Source organism: Drosophila mojavensis, unplaced genomic scaffold (assembly GCF_018153725.1).
Source record: "Drosophila mojavensis isolate 15081-1352.22 unplaced genomic scaffold, ASM1815372v1 contig_49, whole genome shotgun sequence".
In the NCBI taxonomy this organism is placed as follows: domain Eukaryota; kingdom Metazoa; phylum Arthropoda; class Insecta; order Diptera; family Drosophilidae; genus Drosophila; species Drosophila mojavensis.
In genome coordinates this window covers 3,090,336-3,105,661 of record NW_025318872.1, presented here as the reverse complement: position 1 = coordinate 3,105,661, position 15,326 = coordinate 3,090,336, and the positions used below count along the sequence as shown (strand labels likewise).

General features: G+C 37.5%; 1 protein-coding gene across 1 annotated transcript in view; it reads right to left on the bottom strand.

Moving 5' to 3' along the window:
* The window catches only part of LOC6578010, a 76,331-nt gene that overhangs the window by 8,650 nt on the left and 52,355 nt on the right, over nt 1-15,326 (bottom strand). Inside the window, exon 3 of the mRNA XM_002003905.4 lies at nt 15,195-15,258. The gene's annotated coding sequence lies outside the window, so the exon portion shown is untranslated. The remainder of the gene's footprint in view (nt 1-15,194; nt 15,259-15,326) is intronic.

Sequence of the window (15,326 nt, the reverse complement as noted above, 5' to 3'; positions counted from 1 at the left end):
TTGCTGTTGCGCTTGCCGAAATACTTAAGTATGTAGCTTAAGGCTTTAAGGGGCACACAATCTCAGCTTTTCGACGAATTTTCAAGAGGAAAAAATATTATTGATGCCACAGGCCCAACAAGTGCTCTCGGTTCTGGCAAAATCAAATCGAATGCGGCTACTCACGCATAATTTTACAAAAAAAAAAAAAAAAAAAAAAAAACAAACAAACAAACAAACAACAACAGCTGTCTGTATTCAATACATATTTATATACATAAATACACATATCTAAATATAAATATATACAAAGAAGCCTTGACAGAGATGAAATGAGATCCGTGGCGAGGCGAGGGGAGGCGAGGCGTTGCCTGCCAGAGATCTAATAAATTATTCAAAAAGACCGGTTGCTCGAGGGGCAAAGTGTGAAAAGCAGTCCAAAGGCTGGGGCTGCCGGGGCGCGGGGGGTGTCCTTTAAAGGAATCTGTTGCCGAGTATACGAAATATGTAAAGTAAACAAAGTAATGCTCAGGTAGTCAAATAATAAGCAGAAGCGAGACGCAGGTAATTGAAAACGGGGCACCACCCCCACCCACACTCGCTACACTATGGGAAAAATATGTGTGTTATTGATTGAGTAAATATTTAATGCACCTTCGTACATATATTTTGCGTATGAAGCGGCTTATTACGGTCACGTTCCGCCAATAAAAGTTAAGAGCAGGCGCGCTTTGCATAAACCTACACAGAGTTCCACCTCTTAGCCCCTCGTCGTCGAATAGCAAGTGGGCCGACAAATAGCAGAGGAGACGAGGAGAGGCAAACCTCTCAGCTGGTGCTATTGTGTTTCCCTGGACAATAACACTCGGAAAATATATGTAAACTTAGCTAGTCACAAGGCGAAGGAAATTCATTTACTTTGGCTAAGCTGTTGTCTAAGCGTGGCACTTCATAAGGATAATTTCATTTCTACTAACATTTCTACTAACATAACGCACCTAGGAAACTAAATATGTATTTGATTCTTGAAATAACTCAGTGGAGAAGCAACTCAAGAAGTTTTTAAATAATTCCCTTTATGCTAAATATAACTCTGCCACAGGTCTAATTTTTCAATGGAACAAAGGTAAACTGATCTCGAGATTAGATAGCTCACAGCTCATTGATATCTATATAAAGCTGCAATACAATGCTTCGAATTGTATGCGAAATTTTCAGTTGAACATGAATTCATGAGTTCAAAATTGAAGTAATATATTATATAGTATATATTATATAAAAATATATATATTATAAAGTCGAAGCTGAAGCTTTTTTTATTTTATTATGTCTCGAACTCATTCTAATAACTTTTAATATATTATCTATATAAGATATATAAGATTTTGTTCAAAGTAATTCTATGTAATCATCTATGACATATTAAAAGTTGTACACGACAGTAATCACACCAACTGTACTATCGTACTGAAACTCCAAAACAAAGCGCTAACAGCGACCACCAATACTCACTAATACCTCACAATACTCATATACTCCACTCCAATTTTAGAGCTAGGACTGTCTCGAGTTCATCAATAGATATCTAGACAAACCAAGGGCCAAATGGATCGCCTACGCTTCTGGCGAGCGAGACCGTCGATAATGGGGATGATTTTTATCGATTTGCTACAAATACATAAACAAATAATCAATAATCTTATTTTTAAATAGTTGATGATTTATATAATGTATATATATATATGTATGTATAGATATAGATATCTAGTCCATAAACAGATTATCAAACTATATAGTACTGATTGATACTAGAAATTCAGTTTACATTAAATTGCTTTCAGTTAAGAAAGCGCCACTGTTCTCCAGTGTTGGCTAAAAATGTTATTCGCCAGCTCAGTGACTCTAGCTTAGGGCAACTCATGAACTTGTTATCCGCAAATCCTCGCAAAGTGTGCTGGCCTTCAGATTGCTTTAGACAATGTTAGCGGAATGCTATATAAGTAAGCAGAGCTTAGAATCTGTATTTGCATTTTGAGACGCTTTCACACTGTCCACTTGACAGATAATCCACTCATTGTTCTTCTAGTCCAACGCCAGCCAAAGCCTCAGACGAGCTGGTAATCGCTTCACCTGCCAAGCAGCTAAACAGCTGGCAAAGCCAGCCGAGGGATGGCAAATGCACAGCAACAGCTGAATGGCAGTGGATGGCTGCACAAATTTCAAGGCTATCTCATTTATGATTCATGAGACTCGGCCAGCGCTTTCGGCCTGATGTATGTCCACCCCAAAAGCCCAAAAACGAAAAAACAAATAGCTGACATTCAACAGCATTTAAACGTGTCCTTTCGTGTTTTTGTGTTGGCCAAGATAAACAAACATGTTGCCAGAGCTGGAGCCAGAGCCCCAAATGGCCCTGGGTCAGCGCCATGCACGTGTTTTTCAAGCGGACGGCCAAAAGCTTCAGGTCTGCAGGCAGTGTAAAAAGGCGTGGCTGTGACTGCGACTGTGAATGTGGATGGCGCTCATTTGCTCTCATACACGTTACTCGTATTTGTCTGTTTGCGGTTTGGTTTATTTGCAAGAAAAAACTGTGTAAAAATCACGTTTAACGCATAAATACCGATGTGGGGCTCTGCAGCAGACAAGTGCCTAAAAGCAGACTACCAACAGACAACAAGGCGAACCGCAAGGAAAGAGAGCGGGAGAGAGGGCGAGCAGACAAACACATGCACCTCGTTAATTAAGCACACGCACAGTTTGGGTAGCACAGCTGTGACCAGTGCTCATAAAACTTTCAAGCACTTGCGAGACCGAAAAACACAAAAAGCCCTCCGGGACTTTGACCACAACCGCGGCTGTCAACCTAACATATCTGGCCATTCCTAATATCTAAAAATATCAGCTTTAGCATTTCCCGCGCTTTATATACGAATTTATATACGCATATACTATATAGCTATATAGACAGCTAAATGGCTCTCGCCGTTTTATATGCCATAAACATGCATGCAAAAGTTTATTTATTGTTGCGAAATTGTCGCGCGTGACGCTAAAACTGCCAACTACATGGCTAATAGAGGAATGCCCAAAGAGTAAACTAAAATTTTCATGGATTTTTGTTATGATTTCTTTAAGCGTGATTTAACTTTAGTCGCCGACAATTGAAAACTAGCGATTAATAAATTGAAGAAAAAAATTGATCAGTGAAAAAGCACTTAAAGTTATTGATCGATAGCGAAACAAATATGCGGCAGAAGATAGGTTTGTGGATTGTGGTTTATAATACTTGTATGATCCATAATTTTTGGGTTGATTGAAAAATTCATATATGTTTCATATGTGGAGCTACCAATCTTTCTTATCTGAGTCAAGAGAGAGTTAATGTCGTCCTATTCGTCTTATATGGTATAATGGATAATCGGCAATAGATTAACTTATTCCTAAATAGTATTTGGATTTCCATGAAATGATTATGACTATAATTTGAAAAAATACCAATTTTATGTGAAGATAGAAAATGTTTTGAATTTTATGCAAAGTGAAGGTAAAAATATGCTAATTAAATTTGTTAAGTTGATCTGTAAATTATGATAAAATATAATAAGAAATTATATTAAAATTATTAGAAAAATAAAAAAATGTTAACTCTCTTAGATATTCAAAGTATACGATTGAATTAGATTATTCAGATCAACCAAATATAAACAATTTTTGAAAAAATAAAAAATTTTGAATCGCTCATTGACTGGCAGAAAAGGATTTTTAAAGTATTCCAAAGCATTCAATTATTCGAATTTACACAAGTTTCAGATTAAGATAACTTCAGTGAACATGTGTATATCTAAAATTTCTTACATTGCATGATGTTCTGTAACTTCAAAGTGTTTCGCTGAAGCTGTGCTCGCCACTCACAGTTGGTTTACATCACATGCCAAAAACTTGACAATGTCCAAAGCGCTTAACAAAAAGCTTATCAACACAGCTATTTCCAGCAAGAGCAACAGCAAAAGCAACACAACAAGAACTTCAAATCTTATCCTTGCCGCAGCTGGTTGCACGTGCAACAGAACAGGAAAACGCAAACAGCTTGAGTAAATGATTGCGCCCTGTGTAGATATTGTCCGCTGCCTGCGCCACACCGTCGCTCCGTCGTTCCACCTGCCCTTTACGTGACGAGCAGCTGAATGCTGCCCATTCCCAATGTGCCCCACATTGGCCCTAAAGTGGACCTCCGAGGGGGCTTCATTAGATGCCACCCTACCAACTTATTTTATTATAAATGCTTAAATAGATATACTTCTCATATATATACCTTCTATTCTTACATACCCAGAGTCAGTCAAAGGCTTTACCATAGCTAGGTCATCGCCTGGGACCGAGTCCTGGCCAGAGTCCTGTAGTTCCTGTCTGTCATTCTGCTTTCTATGCCGCAATTTGATTGCATAAATTGCCAACATGTCGGAGCTAATGGCCGTACTAACTATTTATGATGCAATTAGAGGACAGCTAATCGAATCACTCCTCTGCTCTCGCAGCACTGAAGATGGCTCGAGCTGGGCCTGCAAAGTAGCCTCGGGCATTGCATTGCATACTTAATTGACAATAGAACAAATCTGATCAGCTACTCAATTGACAGGATGTCCAATCAAAGAAAGGAGCAGGAAACGAGCAATGAATATTTATTCCATAATGGACGCTTGACAGTTGAATCGAACCAATCTGAAGTGTTATAAAAGTTATCTCAAATTTATATTGGTAGGATATCGATAACACTCTCAAGCATTATTGCAAATACCGTTATATTTATTTAGGCCACAAATTCAGCTTTTTATTCGTTTTACTGGTTCATGGATTAAAGAGAATATGCACGTATTATGTATGTTCGAATAAATGGAAACTGAAAATTTGAAATATTGTACAGAGCCTTAGAAGTACTAATTTACTAATTTGTTATTATCCTAAATATTTATAAATCATAATATTTACCCAATACGACAGTGAATACTAATTATGTATGCTGAAATACCAAAAATACTTCTCTTGATGATCTCCTAAATACTAAAAAATAGACACAGCACTACAAACACATATCGAAATACAATTTCATTCACACCTTGCAATTTGATATGTACAGAAGTTCATCGCACCCTCACTTGAGCACTACCGATTAAGGGCAATGGGTCCTATTCTGGCGAAGATAATTAATGTAGTTTATGTACCACTGAATAATCTAAGCTCTCTCTCTCCCGAATATGAAATGAGCCATATTTGTTCATGTGATTGTGTTCTCCCCTTGCATGTCCGACTGGAGAGCCCGCCCTTCACAAATAGCCTTAATATTAATATGCTCCTAACCAACCGCGATATACATATGTGCTGAGTTTATAACGATCTATACTCAAGTGACTTTTTACACCATTTATTTATTATACCCTGAACCCATTGAAAATGGGAAATCAAGTATATATCAAGTATAAAGGTTTTGTGAAAAAGTATGTAACGGGCAGAAGGAGTCATCGCGGACCCCATAAAGTATATACATTCTTGATTCTTGATCAGGACGACGAGTTGAGTCGATATAGCCCTGTCCGTCCGTCCGTCTGTCCGTCCGTGTATCATACGCAGTACATATTTATCATATTATTATCGAGAATAATAGAAAAATTTATTTTGTTTTTTCAGCCAAATTTGAACACTTTTAGACCTAGAGACTCCAAATTTACTATGTATATACAGTTGATTGATACGAAGATTTTGTAATTTTAATTTTTAATTTTTTAATTCTATCTTGTTATAATTATTCTAATATTATATTATTATTTTTCCCATTAATATTCTCGTCCAATAAATCCCATTTCTTGAATATTATTTATTTCTACTCCCATTCTCTCCCACAATGCCTAATTCTAGCTTAAATACATATAGATTTTTCATGTTCCTATACTTATTGGGTAGTTTTGCATATTTGAACAATGCCTCTATCCTTGATTTAATTCGTTCTCACTACATTCAGATCAAAATATGACCATAGATATTATTACAAATCAACCAGAATTATTTAGTTAGCTCTTTGGGATTCAGCTTCAACTTGCTTGAGTCTCAGTTTGAGTTTATAATCACGCCAAGTCAATCAAGTTGTTGTTTGCATTATGAAGTATATGAATCAGATTTGAGCTGCCAAACTTACTCCTCGAACTATCATCAATCACTCAGTATGTCAGCTAGTCAATATCTGGTTCAGTATTATAAAAATATTTTGGTTTATAATAAGGTAAACATTCACTTAAATTCATTCCTTCGCTTAAGTTTTTTATTCAGTCCGGCATATGTGTGCATAATCAATCATTCAATCAGTCAGTCATTGAGTTGAAGGACTTGAATCGATTTTCAGCTCATACGTTAATAAATTCTTTTGATATGACCCGCTTCGAGTGCGCTTATTATATAGTTTTGTAAGTTTGTGCTCGGCTTTTTGCGGCTCTAATTGACCATGAATATTTTATGGCTGTGCCCATAACAATACAATTACAAAAGTGATCAAAGTATTTACGTGAGTGCCCTACAAAATGTGAATGTGCCGTGCCTGGAGGCGTATGAGCAATATTTTCACATGGCATTCACGCTGTGGGCAGAGGGGTCGGCTCGTCAGCTGGCCGGTTGGTCAGCTGGTAGCTGAACTATTTAGCTAGTAGCCCCATCGAACCCATCAAAAGTCAATCGATGTAATGCCAAAGCTACGTGAAAGCCATAAAGCGAGGGAACGAGACTGGCCACGAATAATGGGGCTCAGTTTGACAGCCATGTGGTCTTTATCTGTGTGCATACGTTTGGTGGCCACTGTGTTGATGCAGCTGGCTAGTGGCTCACCTGGCATGGCCACTCCTCGGCCACGCCCACGCACGCCTAACTCTTAAGCGGCTGCCATTGCCGCTAAATGGCAGCAAATCTAAGCCACGCTGGATTCGCCGTATAACTCTGCTCTTAGCTCTTGGATTGAACTGCATTTTCATTGTTCCCCAACAGAGTGAAAAAAAAAAAAAAAAAACAATCAATGGAAAGTAAAAGCAAAAAGAAATACAAAGGGCAGCGATAAAAAAAAAACAGAAGAAGCAAAAAAACAGCGGCAGAGTTGAGGAAATGTTTTTTTTTTTTTTGCAGCTGCAGTAAATTTGAATTTAGTTTGTGGCTGCGAGTCGTCAAATAAAATGGAACGGAAAAAGCTCTTAAGGCGCCTTTCGGTGATGCTGGCTGAGTTTCAATTAACTGAAAAGTTTTCTAGCTCGAGCTCGAAATGCTTTTATGCTGCCTTTTTTGCTAACCACATTTGCCGATGTCATTTGATGTGTTATTATTTATTCGCACTTAAAGATTGCTGTGCCATATTCAAGAGAATAACTAAAAGGTATATGTATAAACGAATTGTTTAAAACTTATTTTTTATAGGAATATTATTCTAAATTATTTTCGTTGATGCTATGCAACACTGTAGCCAAAGAGGTTAGACTTTCGATAAATATTTTACAAATATAATCGGTGATGTAAATCCATTAAAACACTTCCTGCAGATATATATTTTAATTATAAAGTATTTATGTGTCAGATTCTTCGTTTTGTCTTTATATTTTTACTTTAAAGTCTAATTGAAGTTATATATAGGTATATGATGTAAAAAATACATTTATATTTTATATTGAGCTTTCTAAAGAAAACCATTTAGGCCAGCATTGAAATTCCATTCAGATCTATATTTATCAGCAAATGTTGCCATGGTGTTCAAAGTAAGCCGCCCAAATTGTTTACTGTGTAGGCAGCTAAAGACTCTCAATTGCCATCATCATCTTGTTTTTATCTAGGGATGACGATACACATTTCGCCCGCAGCAGATTACGTATTAAATTTACACAAAAAACTTTGTCAGATTTGCCAATTTTTCACAGTGTTCTTTTCTGATCAACTTTGGCCTCTTGTGCTTCTTCTTCTTCGTCTTCTTCCTGCTGTGCAAGCAATCCCTTTTGGCACCTTAATGCAGCTGATTACTCCCAGCTGCTTTGGAAATAGCTAACAATATTTCAGTTAGCCAGCGATTTCACACTGCCGCCCGCATTGCGAATCGGTATTGTGCGCCGTCATACCGGGCGTATACGCGATGGAAAAAGTTGGCCACGCTTTCGGCTGATTAGGTAAAAGCGAGTTTGCTCAGAGCAGAGAAACAAGCTGGCACAATTTTTGCGCTTTTGTTGCGGTCAAGCAATTTATAGAATTCTACCGCAGCCACAGAGCCGACGAGCAATAGAAAGGGCAAAATGAAATTTTAGAAAAAGAAAACAATATGCAGCATAATGAAAGAAAAAGCATCTTGTCGACATGAAAACAAAATCTTTAAGCCGATTTACTCAAGGGGGGAACGCCAAAGAAATTGAGAATGCAAAAGAAAAAGACGGCGAGATAGGAAGAGAGAGAGGGATAGAGGGTGAGAGAACCACAAACTGCTATAACAATTTTCAAGTTTATTTTGCAGCACTCAAAGCGGACGAAGCTGAAGCTGCAAATGGCATTTTTATTAACTAACATGCTCATAATGATGATAGCTACAATGATTACGTCGATGCTGATGCGAATGATGATGATGATGATGATGATAATGATGACGCCAACTTTGGGAAGTCCCCTATTGCAGTTTCGCTGCGAGCTTAAATAGTTCAGTGAGTAAGCTGTGGGCACTTAAATAGCTTTGAATTTAGCTAAATATTTAAATAGTTTAGTTATTTAAAAAAGGCGTTGGACAGCAAATATTTATATATGAATATGTATCAGTATACATTGATACATATATATATACATATATTTATATACAGCTATTAAATACATATATACATAAACAGCATATGCGTGCTAGCTGGTTGGAAAATTTTGTAAAACTGTATCGTGCACAGCTTTAAAGCTTAAATGCGTCTTTCTCTCTAATATTTCATGTCCTAGCTAAAAATTTGTATATTCCCATATTTTGAGTTTCATTTCTGCCTGAAATCTACATTGGAATTCGCCAAATTAACTTGTGCAATCGCCGCATACATGTATAGCACGTGCAGCTACACTAATTGGTGTAGCTGTGCGGCTAAAAGAGCAAAACTTGGCAACTCAGTTAATGTCAACAATTTATATTGATTAAAAGTAAAAATAAAGAATGGACATATGCGTCCCTTGTGAATACTTTAAATCGAAATAACTTGTGCTCAGTTTTTGAGCTTAAAACTCCAAAAGTTTCAGTTGAATGAATCCTTAGTTCAGTTCAGCATTCTAACAGTGAACGAGGATTTTGCAGCTAGCTATGCCCGACTGCATTTAATAATTTGAGCACCAACTTGTATATTTCTTTGATTATTCACGCTGATAAACAGACTAAAACTTCGCATTTTGTTGTTTTTGTTGTTGCATATTAACAGAATCTACGTTAAATATAATAAACATACTCATCTCATCGAGAGAAATATTAAAGGATTCAAGCCAAAAGAGGTAAAAGTGCTCTAATCGAGACTACATCACTAGAAAATTCCCTGAGCCCTGCAATGAGCTTATACTCCAATCATTCCACGATTCTTTTATGCACACTCCATAGCTATATCTATAGCTTGTTGCCTTACTACATATTATTTATGGGGTCTGCAACAGCTTTTCCGGCCTGTTACATTTATTTAACAAAACCATTATACCCTGATTTCCCATTTTCAATGCTATCAAAATATTTCACAGGTAGCAAATTGCAAAATTGTATTCTGTTGTATATTGAAAAAAAAAAAAATTAAAATTTAAATTTAAAAATGCATGATAGGATTAAAAAATGTTGCTTTAAACTATCCCATGATATTATCTCTATTCGCACCCTTAAGTCAATTTAGTTCAACTTTTTTAAATTCACTTAAGTCGAAGTTACCAAAGAACATCGGCAACTTCCATCAATGTGAGTTTCGGATAGCTGAATATTTAACGTAGGGACTTCTGCTATCCCTATGAAATACAAAAATATGCGCTAGCCAAACAAACCAGATTCGGTATGAATAGCTCAAGAGTTGCTCGGCCCTGGCTGCAATATATTATGTACTTTTTTCTTGCTTTCTTCCCACTTTCTGGCTTTTCTCTTTATTGCACGCCCTACTATTCCAGCGACTACACGAGTAAATCAATCAGTTTTAAACGTTATCTGATTAACTTGCTGATTGATTGATTGTTTGATTGATGGCCCGTTTGGCGCACTCCACACGCGTCGATTTGATGCGCTTAGCTGGTTGAGTGGCCGTCCACATTCTGGTCAACAATTCGGCGCCTCCTGCCCAGCACTCTAAACATTTCCTGCTCTCTCCTAACAATTCCCACGCTTCTGTTTGGTTGAATTGTTGTCTGTGCTTACGGTATTTGATTTTTAATGAGCCCTCACTCAAATTGCTGTTCCAGTTTCGAAAGCTCCATTTGATGGTTGCTCCGGGCAGGGGGAAGTTGATTTATTTAGCATAGGTTTGCTTTATTGCGGCATTGGAATTAAAATTGTGTGAATGTTGCCACATTTGTTTATGAATTTAATTTATTTGTTTATTTGTTTTACTTTATTACTCCCCTACTCGACCTTGCGCCGCTCAACGACCGTTTCGGATATATTCTGATGTCATCCCAATATGAATTTATTTATTTTACATGTTCTGTTAGCTAAGTAGATGAATGTTGATCAAAATAACTACGTCGAAATAAACTATAGAAAGTGTCAACTGAGAGTAATTCAAATTGATACAATACAATTTTAGTACTATATAATGGTGTTTCTATTCTATATTCTATATTCAAAATTTTACTTATCAATCTAATTTAATTATTCATGAACTGCTTCAGTTTATAGTGTTCTCCAATTAGGTTTAAAATAATATCGTATATGTATAGAAATCAACTCTCAATGAACAGGTAAGCCTTTAACCTTCGACTTAACTTGGGCATTGGCCAGATGCAAATGTCAACCTGTCGCAGGGGTTGCATTTGTTTTTTGTGTCGCTCGCTGTCTGTTTTTCACTTTTATATCCTTCGAGAAAATAATGCAAATATAAAAACATCGTAGATAGCTTTTGAAGTTATTTAGACGATTCGGCTGACGCTGTGGGGGGGGGGATGAGAATGCCCAGAATCATTTGCATTGGCAACTGCGACACACAAGTCAACATATGTACAGTGGAAACTCTAGTAACGAACGGCATGCCTGAAGTTAACTAAGAAATGAGTATGAAATTCTAACGGAGTTAAATATAATATCTAAAGATATCTAAGGATTAAACAATTTGCTTTCTTCTAGGAAAAACTTAGCTAAGTAATTTTTACTTTTTTTTTTAACTTTAAAAGGAATACTGAAATATATGCACATATCATCCTTTCTCACATTGAGCTATATTAATATTCTCTCTTTCTTTCACATTTGCCTCTGATTATTTATCTTTTATTACTCAACATTTAGGTGTGAAATTCAACTACTTCCACACCTTTATCGTACGTTTTAGCGAGCTGATACTCATGGTAATCAGATAGCTCGGCAGCGGTACGACCTTCGCACCACAACAAAACATGTAAAACTCTACAGCTGCTGCCACGGCGAGAGCTCTAAGCAGGGGACAGCCTGAGATGGAGGCAGGGCTGAACTGCTGTTTGCCAACAAAGAGCATGTAAAATCATCAGGTAGATAAAAAGCCATAAAAATAGTACAACGTGTAGCTGTAGCTGTAGATGTTTCTGCTGCTTTTGTTGTTGTTGTAACAGCAGCAAATAAAAATCAACAGGATTAAATATGCAGGCGTGCCTCGCTATGCATTTCTCTCTTTCTCTCTCTCCCTCTCTCTATCTCTCTCTGTGGACAACAAGCATGCTCACTCTCTATCTTCATCTCTTTTATAGCTGGCTCGCTCTCTTAGCGAGCTTTGCCCGGGGCTCGTTTAACAGCCTCGTCCGGCTCTAGCTCGGCTCTGGCTAAGTCTCCGTCTCCAGCTGCGACTACGGCTACGGTTACGGCCATGACTACGACCACGACTCTGGCCCGCTTTATGTCCGTGCTGCTTCAGTTTCAGCCACGGCGCTGGCCAATCTGTAACATTTTGTCATGGATTTTTATGCAGTCTTTAGGTAGGTGGCGCCTCATGTTTCAATGTCCATGTCCTTCGTATGTTTTACCTTGAACGCAGCTCACGCAAATTCAACAAGTTATAATTGTGTCAACTACAAAGCGCAACTATGAAAATACCCTGTACTCGTGGTGAAGATGGGAAGAGAATGTATAAAAGAGTCATATAAGACATATTCTTTCATATGATATTCTCTTGATCAATTGAACTTTTATTCATAAAGCGTTCTAGTTCTATATACTATGGCTCTTCATTTGTATATGGAATAAATATGTGCTTGGACTTACTTTGAGTGCTTAAATCGTAAGATTGAACATGCATCATAAATCCGAATTTTAAATTTATTATAAAGTATATTCAATTTAACTATGAATTTCTTTAAAATTTAATGAGATATACTTAAAGAAATATATATATTATAAAGATAAAATTTAAAAAATTAGATTAATTAAATTGAATAATAATAATAATAATAAGAGTTATAATAAATATATGCATATAAAATTTATTAATTTTAATTTTTATTATAATTATTTTATAATAATTAATAGATATAAATATTTCTATCAAATTTAAAATTTCGTTCATTAAAATTTAAAATGAAATTAATAAAATATTTATATATTTTAGAGTCGGTTTTCCATTAATTAAATTATTATAGTTATTATATATAAATTTAATTTTTACCAGTGGATGTGATATACGTTTTTCTACTTCACTTTTATAGCGCATTTTCAAAAAGTTCCCATAGCGTGTCTACTTTATATTGCAGCTCTCTTCTCATTTGCTTTTAGTGCTCGGTTACAGGGTATCTCACACCCCGCTTAAGGTTCTATACAAGCGCGCGGGCGCTGTGCGCCTTTGCATTTAAAATTTATTTCTCACGTTTCGCTCGGCTTGGCAAAAAGACATTTGCGGAAATGGGCCACGTTTTGCCCGGTCGGGCGTCAAATGAGTTGGCACGGCCGCCATTTTATCAGCCCGTGGCCATTTGACAGGACCTCCGGGCCAGCATTTCAGGGGGAAGTCGGCCGAGTGGGGCTAGATATTAAATATTTAGGCCGACAACGGCCTTTCACAATTAGAGATAGCCCGCGAGGCAAGCGCGCGCGTGGAAGTTCTCTGAGCTGCAGCTCGAGTCGTAGATGTGGCACTTGAATTGAAAGTCGAGGCAACGCTTTGAACCCAAAATGAAAACGTTTCCTGCGCATAAATTCGATTTGAGCCAGATGCCACACGCCACACGCCACACGCCGCATCTCGAGTGCTTGCAACTTGCATAATTCATTCGCTTTGCCAATCGACGTTTGCACTAGCTCACACACACAGTGACACACACACACGTCAAAGAGTGTAGCTGTAGCATTTGGCACGTGTCTACGTCTATGCAGCCACGCCCCTTACGCTCCTCGAGCGACATAACCGAATTAGAAGTTCACTTGCGCTCAACGGGGCGTATGCGTGATGTGTTCTACATGGTGCAGCAGCCAAGGCACTGCACGACGCAGTTGCATTAAACAAAATATTGTTGTTAGCTCGCAGCAGATGTGAAACAAAACAGGATACAATGGAGCGCAGAGCATGTGAATAAGCGCTTATCGTTCACTAGGGAATTAGGTAAATATTGAATTAGCTCAAAGTATGGAAGAATTCATTTTTAGATAACACAGAATATGTACATAAAGAGAAATTTAAGACTGAATATTTTCACTCGTGTCCGAGCAAAAGCGCAGCAAGTTTTACTCAGTTTTTTTTTTCTTTTTCAAACAAAATTCATTTTTATTGCTCTCTGCTAATCCTATTTTGTGCCCAGACTGAGCTGGGCTTGCTTCCAATAATCTCTGAATTCGCATTGTAGAATTGTGCAATTTCACTGCTCATAGACTTAATTAAGCCCTCTCATAACAATTGCCATCAGCAATGCTGTGCCCTTAAACCTGGCCGAGCCACAGGCACTCCAAGCATGTGCAAACTCAAAAGCCACAGAAACTTTGTCCTTGTAACTCTCACACACACACACACACACTCTCTCTCTCTCTCTTCCTCTCTCCTTTCTCTTTATGTACCACACCCTCTGTGCTGTCCAGCTTATCAATAGACACTTATATAAGCCATTGTAGAACCTCGGCGCATTGTACGTGTTTGGTTTAATGCAGAACTTTTGTTTGACAAAACATTTGGACGTGGGCCTTGTAATTAAAACTGCATTCACATGCCGCTAGATGTGTGTGCATTGAGAGAATGAGGGAACGGCAAAGGTGTAGAAAGCGACAAAAACGTATGTCCTTATTGAAGAGGATAAAAACCTATTTTGCAAGAATTTTTAAATGGACTCGTGCCAGGCAGAAACTGCATGAATGACGAATTTCGTTTTATTTTATGATTCATAAATATTTTACAACGATTTTTATATATAATTTGTAATCATATATTATGGTTTTTGATACTTTATAAATACGAAAATCGGTTGTAAAAATATTGGTAATCGCAATTCAGAAAGAATAAGGAATTTATTTCAGAATAAATTGAAGATTCTATTTTCCCCGCATATTTCCAGTTTCTAAATATGCAGATAATATTTAAAGAATTTTCCGCTGTCACAAAATTTCATTAGCTCAGTTTTGTGGCATAATCTAGATGCCTTTTCCTTGAGCTCAACTCCTTCGACGGCTCAGCAGAATGAATACAATTCAACTTGACTTAATTAAAGCTCTGACAAGTCCATAAGCCTTCGCCCACACTTCACGAATTTTGCAATTTGAAATGCTTTGCAGGAGCTGCGATTCAAGTCAGGTATCTGGATTGTTGGGGCGGCTGGGCGCTGGGCTTGGGTGGGAACGTGTCACATTTCATGGCTAGTTATGCGCTATTTAACACCGTGGCATCAAATTAAATTTGCAGCCAGCCACAGGATTCGCACGCGCGCGATTACGCTTCGCATATCAATCATACGCTCCGTTGACGCTGCGCCAAAAAGCGCTAGAAGTCATTTCACACGCACTTTGCCACTGAGTCGTTGCTGGCAACAGCGCACAATTTAATGTAGATTTATAAAAACGTTTCACTTACAATTTCAATTTGCTGCCGATTCCGATTCCGCCTCCTGCCTGTGAAGCTCCTCCCCAAGAAAGTTCTGTAAATGCAAAGAAGAAACAAAATTGTATAAGTATAACTCAATTTGCTGTGCTACGAGATTGATTG